The sequence below is a fragment of the Palaemon carinicauda genome, chromosome 1 (assembly GCF_036898095.1).
Source record: "Palaemon carinicauda isolate YSFRI2023 chromosome 1, ASM3689809v2, whole genome shotgun sequence".
NCBI lineage: Eukaryota > Metazoa > Arthropoda > Malacostraca > Decapoda > Palaemonidae > Palaemon > Palaemon carinicauda.
The window spans coordinates 202,622,407-202,640,851 of record NC_090725.1 but is presented as its reverse complement, the minus strand read 5'-3'; the positions used below and the strand labels follow the sequence as shown (position 1 = coordinate 202,640,851).

The 18,445-nt window shown below is 39.3% G+C and overlaps 1 long non-coding RNA gene across 1 annotated transcript; it reads left to right on the top strand.

Moving 5' to 3' along the window:
* Positions 1–639: 639 nt before the first annotated feature.
* LOC137643982 (uncharacterized) lies at positions 640–1,677 on the top strand. The gene is made up of 3 exons (XR_011045107.1): positions 640–716; positions 938–998; positions 1,356–1,677. It is a non-coding gene; the product is annotated as an uncharacterized lncRNA (long non-coding RNA).
* The last annotated feature ends 16,768 nt before the right edge of the window (positions 1,678–18,445 follow it).

Here is an 18,445-nt window from a genome sequence, read left to right as displayed (position 1 = left end):
ATCAGTTTTTCCTGGAAGTGGGAAAACTATACAGACCGCATGGAAACCATCCCCGTCCTCCCGTTTACGAGTCCGACGATGAATGAACAGTTTAAGGTTAGTTAACTTTTCTCATTTTTGAGTATATCATAACTTCCACGTGTCTTCATGAATTATATTTAGTAAATGCCTTACATTCTTCCCTGTTTTAATTATATTGGTTTTAAATGAATGTATGATAGACTATGTTGTTAGTGGATTATTATTCACCACGTTAAATATTTTTATTATTCACCACGTTAAATATCTTATCTGTATGAGTGCTGTTCATTAATTGTTATATTATGTTACAGAACCTTCTCCTACCGCCACCAGTCCAACCGTTGCCGATCCTGACCTGAACCTGAATATGCCGTCTTTCCTCGTTTCTTCTTTAATTTACGGTAGGTTAAATCTTCACAAAATACGTTCCATTTTTTATTATAATATATTTCAGTGTCTTCATCAATTATATAAAGTAATTGCCTCATATTCTTCCCCGTGTTATTTTTATTGTTTTTAAAATGAATATATGAGAGATTATGCGTTTGCGAATCATCAAACACCAAGTTAAACATTAAATGTGTGAGAACTGTTCACTAATTCTTATACTCTATTACAGATCCTTTTCCTACCACCGTCAATCCCACCGTTGCCGTACACCACCTGACTGACCCACGTTTCTTCTTTAATTTACGGTGAATTAAATCTTCAAAAAATTCGTTCCTTATTTTAATATTATAATATATTTCAGTGTCTTCATCAATTTTATAAAGTAAATGCCTCATATTCTTCCCCGTTTTATTTCTAATGTTTTTAAAATGAATATATGAAAGATTATGCGTTTTCGAATTATCAAACACCAAGTTAAACATTAAATGTGTGAGAACTGTTCACTAATTCTTATACTCTATTACAGACCCTTTTCCTACCGCCATCAATCCCACCGTGGCCGACCCACGATTCTTAGTCAATTTACGGTAAGTTAAATCTTCACATAATTCGTTCCCATGTTTTATTAATGAGTTTATATGATCATAAGAAAGAATTGGGGTGTTTGTATGTCTGATACGTATTTATGTAAGGATGTGGGTTCAAGAATACAGTTTTCTAGGGGGGGGGGGGGGTCGCAGGGGGGCAGTAGCCCCCCCCCCCGTTAAGTTCTTTTGGGAATAAGAATACAGCAATGTAAGGGGGTCGCAGGGGGGCGTTAGCCCCCCCGTTAAGTAAGGGTATGGCTTGTAGTCTAAGGTTAGGTTGGGAAGTTCAAGTTAGGTAGTGTTCTTAAAAACCTATTATTCCTGAGTGTCGTTCACTAATATTTTATTCCATTACAGACCCCATGTAAACCACCATTCGGTCTTCTATTATCTACCCTGGCCGTTTTCCATCGTTTCTCCAACAAGGTAAGTTATTATCCACACAATGTGTTCCCCCATATAATATATTAATTCTATTGATGACTGAGAAAGGGTTGTTATTTCTTAATTATTAATCCAAATTCTGGGTATAGTGTAACCAATGGTGAGATCAGTTCAAGTCGTGTTTTATTTTAATGCTTGTGTCGGAATTGGTATCTCGTGTTTTCTCGATATTATGTGAACAGTGAACTTAGTGCATTTTTCGGTTGTTGGAATATGAAAAACAGCCATTTGACGACATTTTCAGTGGGAAAGGGGGGGGGGGGGGTCTGCAAGAATGCCGTTTTCTCGTGTTTTCTCGTCATTACGAATTTCTTTGTGAACTTAGTGTTTTTTGGGTAGTTGGAATCTGTAATCCCATGATGAAAAAGCACCATTTGCCGTCATTTACAGTGGGGAGGGGGGGGGGGGGTTGCACGTTAAAAATGCCTTATACCCGTGTTGCTCGTGGTTTCCTTTTTTTCGTGAATTTAGTGCCTTTTTGGGGTGTTTGAAATTCAAGGTAAAGTAGCTCAAAACCGGTCTTTTTGCGACATTCTAGAGCATCGGAAACGTTCAAAACACCTATAATTACATCATGTTCCAATTTTTTTTTTTTGCCGAAATTACTATTGTTTTAATGTAAAAATTTACCTATATATATATATATATATATATATATATATATATATATATATATATATATATATATATATATATATATATATATATACTGTATAGGCCTATGTATTCATAATGAATAGATAATGTCTTAAGGGCTTCCGAAAATCGAAGATATTTTATCGCAGGCCAAACTGTCTTCGAGATAACTTTCAGAATAACAGGAAAACACATTTACATTTTTCTATTTTTTATTTGGTGTCGTCTAGTGTTCGAATCCTTTTGTGGCCCTACTTTAGGACTACATTGAGTTTTGAAATTACACTTTATTATAAAGGCTATAATGGTGAACATTTTGATACAAAAATATTTAGAAACTCCGAAACTAATTGAAAAAGATAGCTAAATAAAACATTAGAATCTTTGAAATATGAAGATAAAAATTTGAGATCAATTTTTAAATCTATGAATAATTTTTCACAAGGCTTCACAGAATTTCATGAAGCTCACGGTTCCATCCTTTATATCTAGACCGACGTTGGTTCCTCAGGAACGCCATTTCTTGTTCAAAGCAGATTAATTTGTGAGGCTTATACAGTCCCTCAGAAATTAGGTGTATGATTTGCATTGATCTCGTACTCATTTCCATTTAGAGTGGCACCTTTCCATATGGCAAATTGTGATCTTGATGTTCCTTCATTTTCTCTGCAAGGAAACAGTTTCTGCACTCCTATCCTTGGCGTTTTTCTTCTTTCTCCGTTGCAAATCAAGATTCCAAGGTTGTCAAGAGGTTGATACAGAGATTTCAAAACTGTCGTTGATTGTGCAAAGCAGCTTACGACGTGAACCTTATTCACTCGCTCAGAAGTTCCATATATTAAGACTACGTTGGTCCCTGAAACCAGTTTGTCTAGAACTGCATCACTTTCCACATCAGCCTGAAGTCTCTTGGCTCCAGCATTGTCTCCTTGGTGAAGTATCCTCTGTACTTCCATCCAGGTTATCCACGACTTGCCACTTCTAAATACGGTACTTAGGGATATTAATATCTGTTTATAGTGAATAGACAATGTCATAGTGGCGTCCAAAAATCGAAGATAGCTTCTCTCCGGACAAACTGTCCGCCAGATGGTTTTCGGAATAATAGGAAAAAATAGCATTTACGTTTTTCCATTTTTCATTTGGTGTCGACACCTGTTTCGAATCCCTTAGTGACCCTTTTTCAGGACTACATTGAGCTATGGAATTACTCTTTATTATAAAGACTATGCTAGGGAAAATTTTGATACAAAAAATTTCGATACTCCAAAACTAATTAAAGAAAATTGATAAATGAAAACTTTAAATTCTTTGAAATATGAAGAGGAAAATTTAAGATTAATTTTTGAAAACATAAATGATTTTTTTCCCACAATGCTTCACAGAATTTCCTGAAGCTTACAATTCCATCATTTGTAGCCAGACCGACGTCGGTTTCTCAGTAATGTCATCTCCAGTTCAAAGCAGACTAATTTGTGAGGCTTATACACTCCCTCACATATTGATCTCGGACATGATTACATTTGGAGTGGCGCCTTTTCATATGACTAATTGTGGTCTCGATGCTTTTGCTGATATAAAACAACAACCAAAAATGCAGCCATTTCTATCTTCAACACATATGTGAAATTCAACACATATGTGAAAAATTTTCTTCATTCTTCTCCTTTCCTGCTTGGCATAATGTATTATAGTTGACAATGAAATTTCCATATTTTTGTTTTTTTATTTTTCGGTTTTGTCTACCAAGACATGGGTAGAATAAGGTAAAGTTGCAATTGAAACATAAACCTTGTCTTCCTAACATCTCGATGGCAGAAATCTGAAACAAATAAGATATGCTACATACGCGTGTTCTTCCTTAACCTATGTATTTTAGGACAGAATACTTGCTCTGGATTTCATTATAATCTAAAAATTGCTAGCTTAAAAGCATTTTATGTTCTATCGCTCAGCTACCATCCTAGGCCTGATTTATTTAGGATATATTCGTCCACCGCACCAGCCCTTTGCTAAAACTCTTTTAATTACTTCATTTTTTTGTATGCCAGATAGATAGGATTATTGTTTTGTATGTTACCCTAATGATGTAAGCTTGGTTTTTGTATTATAAGTAGAAAACCTTCCTAAAACTCAGGAACTACAAGAATACAAGCCCCTGCCTGAAAGTCCTGATATGGTACCTCAACAAGCTCAGGTCCACCCCTAGATCTTCCCCCCTGAAACTAATTTAGTGATTGTCCAGCTGCTCCAGCAGAAGACCAAACAGTGTCCCTGTGACTAGGAGCCATTGGACTGCTGACTAAAGAAGGAGAGGACACCTGGAACCTGAACCAATGACCCTAATCGGCCAAAAAGCAAGGAATATGTATATATGTAATATATATATATATATATATATATATATATATATATATATATATATATATATATATATACATATATATGTGTGTGGAACATCTACATACGATTGCCTTTACATATGATTGTTCCAACATCCGACGTAAAATTCGATCGAATTCTCGTCTCGACACCCGACGTCATGCTCAAACATCCGACATAGACCATACGCGGTCGTAGTTTCTTGTTTTCGCCGGTAGACGGCAGCATGTCGTAGGGACGCCAGTGAGCGTCGCTTCGGTCAGTTCTCGGTTCTTGTGCACATCGTGTGGTTGTACCCTGTTCGGTCCATTATTAACAGTGCTTATTATCTTCCTTTTTTTCATGCTTCATTTTTTATTTCAAGTATAATCATGGGTCCTAAGAAGCTTAGTTTTGGTGCAGATATTAGTAGTGGTGAGAAAAGGAAGGCAATGCTTTCATTAGAATTGAAGCAAGAAATTATAAAAAAAACATGAGTGGTGTGTGACTGTGAGTGATCTGGCTTAACAATATGGCCTGGATATGTCTACGATTTCGACGATCATCAAGCACAATGCGGCCATTAAAGCAGTCAAACCATCGAAGGGGATCACCATTATTTCAAAACGTCGCAGCACTACCCTGGAAGAGATGGAATGCCTTTTGTTAATATGGATAAAGGACAAGGAGAATGTTGGCGATACGATCACTGAAACTATCATTTGCGAGAAGGCCAGTGCTATCTATTGTGACTTGAAGGTGATGCGGGGGAGAGCTCAACCGATCGTACGATGGAGGAATTCAAGGCATCTCGTTGTTGGTTCAAAAAATTTAAGAGATGGACCGGGATTCATTCAGTTGTTTGGCACGGAGAGGCTTCAAGTTCGGACACCAAGGCTGCTAACGATTTTGTTAAGAAGTTGGAAAAGATCGCGGAGTATGAAGGCTACATAGAGCAGCAAGGTTTCAATTGTGATGAAACTGGTCTGTTTTGGAAAAAGATACCTAGTCGAACATACATCACTGCCGAAGAGAAGAAAATGCTTGGACATAACCCTATGAAGGATTGATTGACTCTTGCCCTATGTGCTAATGTCAGCAGGGACTGCAAAATAAAGTCGTTATTGGTTTATCATTCCAAAAACCCTAGGGCATTTAAGGCACATAGAGTCAATAAGGACATGCTGCATGTTTTCTGGCATGCTAATTCTAAGGCTTGGGTTACTAGGCCCTTCTTTGTTGAATGGGTAAACAAAGTTTCCGGCCCTGCTGTCAACAAGTACCTTCAGGAGAGGAATTTGCCTTTAAAGTACTTTCTTTGCTTGGATACTGCTCCCGCTCACCCCCAAGGACTCAAAGAATATATCATCGACCAGTTCAAGTTTATCAGAGTGCTGTATCTTCCACCGAACACCACCCCTATCCTCCAGCCCATGGACCAGCAAGTCATCTCTAATTTTAAGGAGGTCTACACCAAGCACTTATTTAAGCAGTGCTTTAATGTCACGGAAAGCATCAAATCAACTTTGCGTGAATTTTGGAGAAGCCATTTCAATATCGCGCACTGCTTGAAGATCATAGATCAGGCTTGGGAGGGAGTAACTCGACGGACACCGAATTCAGCTTGGAAGAAGCTTTGGCCTGATGCTGTTTCTCCCAGATATTTTGAAGGTTTTGGCCCTGAACCTGAACCTGTGCTTGCCGTAGAAGAAGACGTAGAAGAGATTGTATCCCTTGGAAAGTCCATGGGTCTGGAGGTCGATGAAGATGACATCACCGAACTCGTCAAGGAGCATCATGAAGAGCTCACCACTGAGGAACTCAAGGAGCTGCATGCCATGCAGAATGATGAGTTCCAAGCACAGTTGAGTGAGTCAGAGGACATCGAGGAGGTAGAGCATATCCTAAGTTCAGCTCCAACAAAAGAGATGTTAGCACATCATCAACACGTGGTTGACTTCATTGATAAGTATCACCCACAGAAACTTCAGGTTTGCGGTATAGTTTCGCAATTCGATGATGACGGCTTAACCCATTTCAGAAAAATTCTGAAAAGCCGTAACATGCACCTTTCTCTTAATAGTTTCTCTAAAAAATCTACAAAGCGGTCTAGTGATCGTGATGAAGAGAAAGAAAGTAAAGCAAAGAAAACTAAGATTGAAGTGAGTGATAGTGATGAAAATTAAAAATCAAAAAGAAAAAAAGAAAACATAAAAAAAATATAAAATATAAATATTAAATAAAAATAAATAAGCTAAGTTAGGTTAAAGTTCAGGTAGTGTAAGTTGGAGTAAGTTACGGTATGTTATAGCAGTCACCATCTCTACCTCCTCGCCGACCGTCCGTCTCCTCGTTTTTTATTTATTATTTCTTTATAATTATTCTTTTTTACATCTCTATTATATAATGCAATTGTATTATTGCTATGTGTAATTATGTATAGTAATTTATTAAGGAGTTATCATAAGTTTTTGGGCTGAAGAATGAATTATACAAATTACAGTGTATTCCTATGGAAACATTCGCTCCAACATACAATCGTTTTAACTAAGTCCCGGAACAAATTAAGATCGTATGTAGAGGTTCCACTGTATATATATATATATATATATATGTATATATATATATATATATATATATATATATATATATATATATTGTGAAGTCCTGTGCGAGGGAGTTCTACCCTCCAAAGGACAACTTAACAGTCATAATTCTTTTAGTTTGTTTTTCTTGGTAAAAAGCTTTGCTCTCATGGATTTCCTCGTCTATGTAACTTAAGAACAAGCCTCAACTAACAAAGGAGGTCTGGACTGCGTTACATAGACCTCCTTGGCCATTAACTTGTCAAGGCGCTTAATTCTCACCTCTTCCCAGGTCAGCCACAGAGATACGGCAGATGTGAGAATAAAGGTTCTCATAGACCGGGGCATCGAAGTCCACAAAGAAGAAGACCCCTGGTCATGATTGGCCAACACGCGGAAAAATAAGGAGGGGTCACAAGATGTCATTGGCCCTCAAAAGATGAAGACCGCCCCTGGAAGTCAAGATTACCCAATCAAGAGAAAAAGGGGATGGCCCAAAAAAATCTTCACTGCGGAGCCTAAGGCTGTGAGGGGAGAAGAGGGCAGTTCCAGTCAGGAGGCCATAGAAACAAGAAGTCCCAGGAGCCAGCCAGTGCCTGAGTCCCCCAGGAAAGGCTCTCCCCCTGAAACCTCCAAGAGGCTCGAACTCCGCCTGAGTTGAGGGCTTCACACTCCTCAGGGCGAAGAAAGGAACCACCTGCGTTGACGTCCCAAAGAACACCTGCTGTGCCGAAGTTTTTGCGAAGATAAGTACTGACACCTGTGCGAGGGAGAATTAATAAGTGCCAAAAGTTGAAAAAGGTTGCATTGATGGGAATTCCAAGGGAGTGAAGCTGGGGATAATTGTGGGGGAATAGTTTCTCGTAATAATGTGACACCCTATTCGCATCCAACATCATTTTGTTTTTCTTGTTTTATGTTACAAGTTTTCTTATGTTCAAGTAACAACAGTTTCTTTTTTTTTGTATAAAAATTGAAGTGCGAAGTGAGGGTTTTTCTTTTGTTGTCGGGGGCACATAGACAGATTGCCAACATTATTTTTCTTTTGTTTTGCGCGGTCACCCGTGCACCTTCTTTACCATAATTATTCATTTGACATTTATGTTCTGCAGTTTATTTTACTGAGTGATTTCGGAAAATAGAAATTAAGTGATACCTTCCTTCTTTTATTGTTATTTGTGCATCTGAATGTATTTGGATTGCTAGAGAGAATTAAGCTTAGTTTTGTCTTTTTCGTTTTTTTTACTGTAATCATTTCTTGATTTATTAACCATAAACTCGAAAACACATTTTGCTTTATTTGTCAATTGTAAGTTATCTCCTTAAGAGTTTTACGATCATTTTCTTTTTTTTTGTTTGACTTAAATTAAAATATTGTATTTTCGATTATTACAACAGAGTTTCTTTTGTCCGTGAGTTAGACTAAGGTTGAAACCAAATTGTTCCTACACGAATTAAAACTATTCCAACGAGGTGCAGCTCCAAAATAAATAAATGACCTCGGGTGTTTTTGAACCGTTAATAATATTAACAGGTTCAGTCATATAAAAGAAGTTTGAGTGTCAATTAGTCGCTCTGGATTGACACGAAGTCACTGTGTCAAGTGAAGAGTCCGATTGATACTTTCTTTAAAGATCGTAATCTGCACAATTACGTCACATCTTTAAAGTGGGGGCCTGTGTCCGGGATATATTTTTTTTTTACTTAACTTTTGTTCATTTTCTTTTATGTTGGAATAGAGTTTGTTTTAACTTTTGCTAATTGCTCCGGAAACAGTTTTTGTTTCGGAGTTTCTTCGGTTGGTCGGAAATTTGATTTCGAAATCAGTGTGGTGATCTTTGATCTCGGTTGTTATGCAACCTGATTTGTTGTGTTCTGTTGATTTCATAGTGTAAAATTGGCTGACCAGAAGTCTTGATTTTTTTTTTCTCTTCTTTCTCTCTTTCTTTTATCAAGCAGCAGTAAGTACATTCAAGGTTCAAGGTTCAAGGTTCTATCGTTTCAGTCATGGGAGACGAAAATTCAGATAGAGTTTCTAGGTTCCTAGAGGAACCGAATGACTTTTTGTTAAGGCAACTCTTCCCAGCAGAGCTAATTGAAGTGAGGTCACGTGCAGATTATATCCAAAATGCAGATAGAAAACAACAGATTCTAGAGGCCTTAGAGAGAGAATTTAATAGGCGTCAGGAAGAGCGTGAGTTGGAGATAGCAATTGAAGATAGGGACGAAGATAACTCCATAACTCGAGAACACTCTGTTATGGGAGGAGCAGCAGCAGTGCCAATGTTACCATCAGCCATGTCATCAAACCAGACTGCCTACCGAACTTCAAGTCCAGCTGAAGTTGAATCTCATGAAGTAGTTCAGAGGTCAGGAGAGTCGTTGAGTACGAGAATGAAATTTAAAGCAGCTGAGCTCGAAATTGACTCACTGCGAGCTCAGTTGAGGAGACAAGGTCAGGATTCAAGACCCCCAAGGGCACAACCCATGGGAGGATTTTCAGAAAAAGATATGGCGGGACTCCTTCCATCCTATGATGAAAAGAATCCTGAAGGCTTCTTCCTGTCGTTTGAGAGAGTACTGAAAAGTCACCAGATCCCAAAGGACGCCTGGGCTCGCCTGTTGCCCATAAAGTTAACCGGGAAAGCAGTGGATGCGTACAATGCGGTATCCGACCCTGTTGCACACGATTATCGCCGGGTAAAGGCCTGGATCTTGAAAGTTTTCGAACTTGTGCCTGAGGCTTATCGCCAGAAGTTCAGGAACTTGAGAAAAGGATCAGAAAACTATGCAGAATATTGGAGACAAATGAAGATTAGCCGTGACAGGTGGGTGGAGGCCTCTCTTGGAAATAACAAGACTTTCGACAGGATAATGGAGCTCATGGGATTAGAACAGTTTCTGCTAATGTTGCCACCAGCCACTCGGCAATATATCGAAGATCGACATATCACTGACCCTGATGAGGCTTCTATACTGGCAGATGAGTATACACTGAGGGAAAAGATCAGGGGCTCTTCTGGCTCAAGATGGTGCCCTCCTTCATTTCAGCCAAACCAGCCTTCCAGGCCATTTCGGGGTAATTGGAGCCCCAGGGGGCCGGCACCATCGTATCCTCCATCAGAGAAAGGAGTAGGCGGAAACCCTACACATGGCAGTGCTAAAAACACTGGAAGTAAGAACAATGGAGCCTACCCTTCGGCTCCCCAAGTAAGACAGTGTTCCTATTGTCACAAACTCGGACATGACGTTAGCTGCTGCTGGCTCAAAGGAAATTATGGACCAGGGGGAAAGAAGTTCTCTAATCAAAATCACAAGAGGGACGACCAAGCACTTAATGTTAATGAGGTTATGAGAAGACAGACATCATGCCAAGGGATGATGAAGAAGAGAGACATGGCCATAAGGCAAGGACAGGAAGCCTTCATTCATGCAGGATCTGTGTCTCTGCAGGACCAAGGTACCAAGCCTGTACAGATAAGGATTATGCGTGATACTGGAGCTGAGCAGACTGTCTTGCACAGAGCAGTCTTACCCTTCGATAAATCGTCCACCTTGGGAGAAAGTGTCATGGTTCGCTACATTAAGGGAAGAGAGGAATTGCCCTTATATGCAGTGACTTTAAGCTCTTCTTTTATTTCCGGTACATTTCCAGTTGCTTTGGTGGATGAGGAACCCATGCAAGGGGTACAGTTATTGTTAGGAAATGACATAGCTGGACAACGATGTTGCACAGCATCATGTCAAATTCATGCTGACAAGAATGAAGGGGAGGTGAAGATTGAACAAAATGAATATCCAGCATGTGCTATTACCCGTGCTAGTACCACTCAACAGAAAAAGGACAGAGATAATGTTCCTACCGGAGCGCTTGTGGGTACTTTTCCCCAAATGCTCAGGGGAGTGGTGCAGCCTGGTTTATTATGTTCAGAATACTCGAGGGAGTCGCTCATTGAGGCTCAGAAACAAGACTCAGAACTTGCAAGGATAAGGGATGAAGCTGGATCCCTGAGCGAACTCGAGGCTGAACCCTCTGGTTACTATTTAAAGGATGATGTCCTAATGCACAAATGGCGGCCTAAGAAAGTGCCTGCTGATGCTGAATGGACCATTCTATATCAGGTGGTAGTGCCACCACAGTATCGAGAGGAGATTTTACGGTTGGCTCATGAACAACCAATGGGAGGACATTTAGGAGTACGCAAAACGCGTGAGAAAATTTCCCGGGAATTTTATTGGCCAAATTTGAACAGAGGAGTTGCAGAATATTGCCGTAGTTGTCACTCGTGCCAAGTGATAGGTAAAAAGGATCCAAATCATCGAAAGGCACCATTGCAACCCATCCCCGTGGTGGAAGAACCCTTCTCCAAGATCATCATGGACATTGTCGGACCTCTGCCAAAGACAAAGAAGGGAAACACCCATTTGTTGACGCTAATGTGTGCGTCGACGCGCTTCCCTGAAGCGTACCCGTTGCGGACAGCGACGAGTCCCAATGTGTCGCGGGCTCTGGTACAGTTCGTGACCACATTCGGGTTACCAAAGGTTATTCAAACTGACAGAGGTAGTGTCTTCATGTCGAAAATCTTTGAAGGCACCCTTAAGGAGTTAGGAGTGCAGCACATTATGTCCTCTGCTTATCACCCACAGTCTCAAGGTGCTTTGGAAAGGTTTCATGGCACGCTCAAAAATGCATTACGTGCATACTGTGAAGACCAGAAAACACGAGATTGGGACACAGGCGTGCCGTTCTTGTTGTTTGCTATCCGAGATTCATGGCAAGAATCTCTGGGGTTTTCCCCCTTCCAGCTGGTCTTTGGACATCAAGTGCGTGGACCTCTCAAACTTTTGAGGGAGATATGGACCCATGAGGAACAAAGTACTAATGTGCTAGACTATGTGGTGAAGTTCCGACAACACTTGCACGAGGTCTGCCAATTGGCTCATGAAGAAATGAAGAAGTCTCAAGAAAAAATGAAAGCCTGGTATGACCAAGCAAACAGGACAGAAGCACGACAATTCCAAGTGGGAGATGATGTGCTCATCTTTCTACCTGTGCCTGGTAGTCCCTTAGCGGCCAAGTACCAGGGGCCATATAAGGTCGTGAAGAAGCTCAGCGAATTGGATTATGTGGTAGGGACACCGGACCGAAGAAAGGAACACCAGGTGTGTCACGTCAACATGATGAAACCATATGTTGTTCGGAATACCAGTGGTAATGCCACTGCCCAAAACTCATCACCAGTCACTGTGCCTGTTCATGTATCAGTAATAAGGAGACAGGTACAGCAAACAGAAGAGGAGGAAGACCAGAACCCTCAAGGTGAAGAAGAGGAGGAAGAACAGGATACTTCTGGGGAAGAAGAGGAAAAAACCAGTTTCAAGGGCATGCCACTCGAAGCCCGACTTAAGAATTCGGAGGTTCTCAGAGACTTCAAGACCAAGGTCTCTCACCTAGCTCCCCAGCAGCAAGAGGATGTCCAAGCTTTAGTGGAAGAGTACGCAGTGCTGTTCCCTGATGTTCCCAGCCGGACAAATGTAATGGAGCATGATGTGGACGTGGGAGATGCACGCCCAGTCCGTCAACACGCGTACAGAGTATCACCAAAGAAGAGAGAACTGCTTGGGAAAGAAATTGATTACATGCTCGAGCAGGGGATTATTAGGAAGAGTTCCTCACAGTGGAGTTCACCGTGTGTGTTAGTGGAAAAGCCTGATGGTGGAGTCAGATTCTGTACTGACTATAGGAAGGTGAACAACGTCACAAAGCCAGATTCTTTTCCCTTGCCACGTATTGATGACTGCGTGGATACCATCGGGAATGCTAGATATATCACCAAGTGTGATTTGTTGAAGGGATATTGGTGTGTTCCGCTCACTGAGAGAGCCAAAAGGGTTTCAGCTTTTGTAACACCTCAAGGATTATTTGAATATAATGTGATGCCCTTTGGGATGAGAAATGCTCCTGCGACATTCCAGCTGATGATCAACAGTCTGGTACAGGACATAGAAGGTGTTGTCGCATATATGGATGACATTGTTATCTACAGTGACTCTTGGAAAGAACACCTGAAGAGACTAAAAGCCCTTTTCCAGAGTTTAGCAGAGGCCAACTTGACAATCAACCTCTCCAAGTGTGACTTTGGACAGGCGACAGTCACCTACTTGGGTCATATAGTAGGTCGAGGATCTGTTCGCCCAGTACAGGCAAAGGTTGAGAGCATTCAACAATTTCCAGTCCCGCAAAGCCGCCGAGCATTGCGTCGGTTCTTGGGAATGACCGGCTATTACAGAAAGTTCTGTGAGAATTACTCTACCATTGCTTTGCCTCTCACTAATCTTCTCAAGAAGAATAACAAGTATGTTTGGTCTAACCATTGTCAAGACGCATTTGACTCCCTGAAGAGGTTGCTAAGTCTATCACCGGTGCTGAAAGCACCAGATTTTGACAGAGAATTTGAAGTAGCAGTAGATGCCAGTGATCATGGGGCTGGTGCAGTCTTATTGCAGGAAGATGATCAAAACATGAAACACCCTGTGGCATACTTCTCTAAGAAATTTAACCGGCATGAAAAGAACTATGCCACTGTAGAAAAGGAGCTATTGGCTTTAGTACTTGCCGTAGAACATTTCTCTATTTACCTTCAATCTAATTCATTGCCCACTAACATCTTTACAGATCACAATCCCTTAACATTCTTGCATGCAATGAAAAACAAGAACCGCAGATTACTCAAATGGAGTCTACGGCTACAAGAAGTAAATTTGAACATTTTGCATATTCCAGGGACTCAGAACATTCTAGCAGACTGTCTTTCAAGGATGAATTAGAGTTGGGGCGTATGAAAGTAATTTGGGAATAGTTATAACTGTCATTTGATTATTTTTTTTTCCAGTTTTCTTTTTTTTTGTTTGTTAGTTGTAATTTCACCTTTTTCGTGAGAGCCAAGCTGTGAGTTCAGTTACAGATTAGATGGGAGACGATTTCCTTTTCATTGAGCAGGAAATCTTTTTTTTAAGGGGGGAAGTGTGAAGTCCTGTGCGAGGGAGTTCTACCCTCCAAAGGACAACTTAACAGTCATAATTCTTTTAGTTTGTTTTTCTTGGTAAAAAGCTTTGCTCTCATGGATTTCCTCGTCTATGTAACTTAAGAACAAGCCTCAACTAACAAAGGAGGTTTGGACTGCGTTACATAGACCTCCTTGGCCATTAACTTGTCAAGGCGCTTAATTCTCACCTCTTCCCAGGTCAGCCACAGAGATACGGCAGATGTGAGAATAAAGGTTCTCATAGACCGGGGCATCGAAGTCCACAAAGAAGAAGACCCCTGGTCATGATTGGCCAACACGCGGAAAAATAAGGAGGGGTCACAAGATGTCATTGGCCCTCAAAAGATGAAGACCGCCCCTGGAAGTCAAGATTACCCAATCAAGAGAAAAAGGGGATGGCCCAAAAAAATCTTCACTGCGGAGCCTAAGGCTGTGAGGGGAGAAGAGGGCAGTTCCAGTCAGGAGGCCATAGAAACAAGAAGTCCCAGGAGCCAGCCAGTGCCTGAGTCCCCCAGGAAAGGCTCTCCCCCTGAAACCTCCAAGAGGCTCGAACTCCGCCTGAGTTGAGGGTTTCACACTCCTCAGGGCGAAGAAAGGAACCACCTGCGTTGACGTCCCAAAGAACACCTGCTGTGCCGAAGTTTTTGCGAAGATAAGTACTGACACCTGTGCGAGGGAGAATTAATAAGTGCCAAAAGTTGAAAAAGGTTGCATTGATGGGAATTCCAAGGGAGTGAAGCTGGGGATAATTGTGGGGGAATAGTTTCTCGTAATAATGTGACACCCTATTCGCATCCAACATCATTTTGTTTTTCTTGTTTTATGTTACAAGTTTTCTTATGTTCAAGTAACAACAGTTTCTTTTTTTTTGTATAAAAATTGAAGTGCGAAGTGAGGGTTTTTCTTTTGTTGTCGGGGGCACATAGACAGATTGCCAACATTATTTTTCTTTTGTTTTGCGCGGTCACCCGTGCACCTTCTTTACCATAATTATTCATTTGACATTTATGTTCTGCAGTTTATTTTACTGAGTGATTTCGGAAAATAGAAATTAAGTTATACCTTCTTTCTTTTATTGTTATTTGTGCATCTGAATGTATTTGGATTGCTAGAGAGAATTAAGCTTAGTTTTGTCTTTTTCGTTTTTTTTACTGTAATCATTTCTTGATTTATTAACCATAAACTCGAAAACACATTTTGCTTTATTTGTCAATTGTAAGTTATCTCCTTAAGAGTTTTACGATCATTTTCTTTTTTTTTTTGTTTGACTTAAATTAAACTATTGTATTTTCGATTATTACAACAGAGTTTCTTTTGTCCGTGAGTTAGACTAAGGTTGAAACCAAATTGTTCCTACACGAATTAAAACTATTCCAACGAGGTGCAGCTCCAAAATAAATAAATGACCTCGGGTGTTTTTGAACCGTTAATAATATTAACAGGTTCAGTCATATAAAAGAAGTTTGAGTGTCAATTAGTCGCTCTGGATTGACACGAAGTCACTGTGTCAAGTGAAGAGTCCGATTGATACTTTCTTTAAAGATCGTAATCTGCACAATTACGTCACAATATATATATATATATATATATATATATATATATATATATATATATATATATATATATATATATATATATAGGGGTAAGCGGGCCAATTTCTGGACAAGGGCTCTTCATTTACTGAAGTCAGTACTGTAGACCTCTACGTAAACATGTGGCCACACAAATTTCCCCTCTTAGACTTATCATACTTTACTTTATGTCATATAAGTTAATACTGCCTTTACATAATTTGGGCTGTGTGCGTGGGATTCATTGTACTTTATAATACTTGGGTATATTTTTCTTTAAAGAGTATTTGAGTATCGGGTCAAAAGATAATTATGGGGTCGTGATAGGTCCCGCTATGGGGAGTTAAAAGTATTGATTATCTCAGAAGTTTCACGAGAGTAGGTTGAACTCAGTAACATAGGTAAGTGATTGTAGGGAGTGTATATTTTATTCTTGTGCTTTGAAGGTGAAGATCTTCATTTTTAATAATTGCATCACTGCTCCCTTTCCTGCTTTCAGCATAATTGTCTTTAAAGAAATTTCCTATCCAGCATCTCACTAGGGTTCGAGATAGAACTTAATAGTGAAGCAGCTTTAGTAATTACAAATATAAAGTAGAGTCTTAAAAGATTTCGTGTGGAGTTAATTTCTGTGGGCAGAAGAAGAAGAATCTTGCCTCGAGGAAGGTTTACGAATTGCATCGCCATATGTATTTTCCCTGTGTTGTGTGCTAGAGCGTTGGTGCTCCTATCCTCTGGAGTAAATTTTTGTTGCCTGTTGTAGGGAGGCATTCCGGAACACAGTTCCTCACTTCTTCAAAAACATTTCTCAACACGATTGGTCCTTCGAACCAGATCTGTCACTTTTCACTAAGGATCATTAACATTTTCTAAATCTTAATATAAATCAGCTTGATTAAACACTTTGAGTTACCTAGGTATATCATGTCAACTCACACACGCCAGCCAGATTGTAGAATGTGTACGGCCCAGACTTTAGTTGGAAAGAGAGATGTGCAGTCTTTTAATTCTATTGTATTTAGCATGCGCTTAAGGAAAAATAGCGTAAACAGGTTCATTTGTTGTTTGAAGAACCTTTACAATTTTAAGTAGGATCTTTGTTTTTTTTTCTATCAAATCCGTTTCACCAATCTGTTCATTCAAGGTGGCGGGCATTGTTCATATAACTCCAACCAGAAAGTTCTGAGTTGCTTGAACTATAGCAGGGATGGGGAAACTGCGGCTTTCTGGATCATCAGGTATTTCTGCTTTGGCAGTGAATATCATGTTTAAAATCATTCTATGTACACATGCACATATGTAGGCCTGCATACACAGACAAAAAAACGTTATCTGTGTTCAGTGATATTCCTCTCAGAGAATGGAAACAATTATTCTTTGAATTCAGTGAATATTAGTTTATTACAAATAGCAGTTTTCCCTCGTCAGCTGCAACCGCTGTTGCAGATGACAAGGAAAAACTGCTAGTTGCAATAAGTGAGTGAGTTATTTTACGTATGATAGATGAAGAGTTCCTGTTTTGTCCATCTCCTTACTGTGTTCTGTGTTAGTTCTGGATAAATCAACAGTTTGCAGAGATTTAGTGAAAAAAAAATATTATTTCATTCGTGCTCTAACTAATTCTTAATTGTATGAACAACAGCTTTGCTTTATGCAACCTTTACGAAAGAACACGGGGAACAGACCTTTTAACAATTTTAAAAAGCAATATCACCAAGAAATACTAAATTTTACTTCGTTATACGATAAGTGTATGCACTGATGGACGGTGCTTCACCTATGGTGGCTAAACACTTGGGATTTATTGAACATCTTAAGAAAGCAAATAATATACGTTTTCAATGAAAACAATTAACATTGTGTTTTAACATATAAAATTTTTTTTTACAAGGATGTTGCATTTTTATTAGATGTGATTGTATTAAAATCACACATAATTGCCTATATCAAATACTTAAAAATGTTATATTCTTGATGTTTATATGCTCTCTTTTCTATAAAATTAATATTATCTAATTCATCACCTGAATGCAAAGAATCTACTTACTTAACTAAAGTAATTTGCAAATGGCAGGCTTTCGATATTATTCATTTACTTATTAGTTTGAAAACTACTTACAAAACTAAATGAAATATTTGAAAATTTGGTTCTCAATTTCCTTCTTTTACTGATTACCTGTATAAAAAGTACTTAATTAATTAAAATATTTGAAAATTAATACTTTCATATTTTATAAACCTGTCATTCTTTCATTAGATTACTAATAAATTACTTAAAGAATAAAATAACCTCCAAAATTCTATATGGCATTAATGAGCAATAAGGAATTGTAATAATGGGCTTCATCCAAAAAAAGACTCCCCATCCCTGAACTAGAGTTTATTTGCGTTGTTCCGACGTCTGTGCTCACTGCTCTAGTCTGTTTGATCTGCTCAACTACTTTTGACATTCATCTTTATTTTTAATAATTTTATACATCGGTTTATCTTCCCTTATGCGCCTTAATTTTCCAACCACGTGTCAGTAAGCCTAGCACGTGCCTTTGTCCACCAGAGCGATTGGCACACCATATATTTTTAGTTCTCTAAAATTGAACGTAGAAACATTTTCTTGATAAGTCCATTTCATTCCACGTGTTTATTCCGAGCTGTTGGATATTGTCCATATCTCCAGCTAGAGAGTACCGAGGTACTAGAACTTGGGTATTTTATTTACTGTTAGGAAATATCGTGTATACTGTGTGTTCTGTTTTACTGCATATTGTTCTTTCTTAACTCGATAGTTTAATTTGTAACTTCAT